Here is a 1,486-nt window from a genome sequence, read left to right as displayed (position 1 = left end):
CGACGACCTAATATCTTATATATATATATATACGGCTATAAAGCCTACGTATTATAGTATAATATTCTACGAAAAGATAAACTTTAATAACGCGTATAGATTAGGTATCTCGTCGAGTACGATTTAATAAATATCTTTCGAATCTAGCGATCTAATAAAGGCTAGATTATATAAATATAAGATATTATCTTTAACGATAATAAGATATTTTTACTACTTCTATATAAAGATAATAAGTTACTATTAATTAAGTTAATTTAGCTAGATATCGAAGTATACGAGTCGATATCTAAAATAGATATAATTCTAATTAATTCTAAAAACGGCTTAGTACCGAATTATTCGGAAACTACTTCCGACTAATTAGAAGCTTAAGAGTCTTAAACGACGTTAATTTCTAGCTAATTAGAGGCCGAGAAGATTAAATTACGTAAAGCGCTAACTATACGTAATTCTATAGATATATATCTTACTTCTAATACTATATTTAAATCTTCTTCTTCTTCTTTTTAACTAGCGATATCTATAGAGCCGATAGCTACTATAGAAGTAATCGTAGGCTTATAAGACTCGCGATCTATAATCGAAAGTATCGAGGGCTCTCGCCGCGCTACTAGTCGAGAGAACTCCGCCGCTCGAGCCGCGCGCTAGGATACCCCTACTTAAGAGAGCTTCTCGAAGAGACGCGAGCCTAAACGAGAGGGTATCTCTAGCGGCGCTAAACCTCTATCGATATCGTTAAATCCCTCTCTATTTATAGTAAAGAATTAGTCTCTAGCGGAGGCCGATCTTTTCTTAATAAGAAAATAAGAAAGAAGAGAAGAAATTTAGGAAGAAGAACTATAAATATATATATTTAAGGAGGTAACTATAGAAGACTTACTCTATTAGGCGTCTCTAGACTAAAATAAGATAGTCTAAGTCTCTTAATATACTAATATCTTAGTAGATTTTAATAAAAGAAATATTATTACGATAAGATAACGTTTAAAACCGAGAAAATAGACGTATATCGCTATACTTAAAGATAATAGTATTAATAATAGTCTAGTAGCGTATTACTCTATCTTCGCCGCCGTCTTTACTATCGAAAAAGATTTCTAACGAGTATATAGAGATACTCTTTCTTCTAAGCTAAAATTATAGAAATAACTCGCTAATTATCTATTTCGAAAGAAATTTAAGAAAGTCGCGAGGGTTAAATACGAGGAACTTAAACGTAAGTAAATCTTCGTACTAGTCTCTACTAAAGGTATAAATAGATGTAATATCCTTTCTCTTATTTAGGTATTTAAATATAAATTCGATAACGACGGCTACTTAAGTAAGTTTAAGGTATATATATATATATAAGGAGACTTATAACTTATCTTTAAAGATATCTATACGACTACTCTTACTTTTAGTACCTTTTATACTATTATAGCTATTACGGCCGCTTACGACCTAGATCTTATATAACTTAATACTATTAACGTATTCCTTA

The sequence above is a fragment of the Exophiala dermatitidis genome, assembly GCF_000230625.1.
Source record: "Exophiala dermatitidis NIH/UT8656 unplaced genomic scaffold supercont1.6, whole genome shotgun sequence".
Classification (NCBI taxonomy): Eukaryota; Fungi; Ascomycota; class Eurotiomycetes; order Chaetothyriales; family Herpotrichiellaceae; genus Exophiala; species Exophiala dermatitidis.
Note: the sequence above shows the minus strand (reverse complement) of the source record.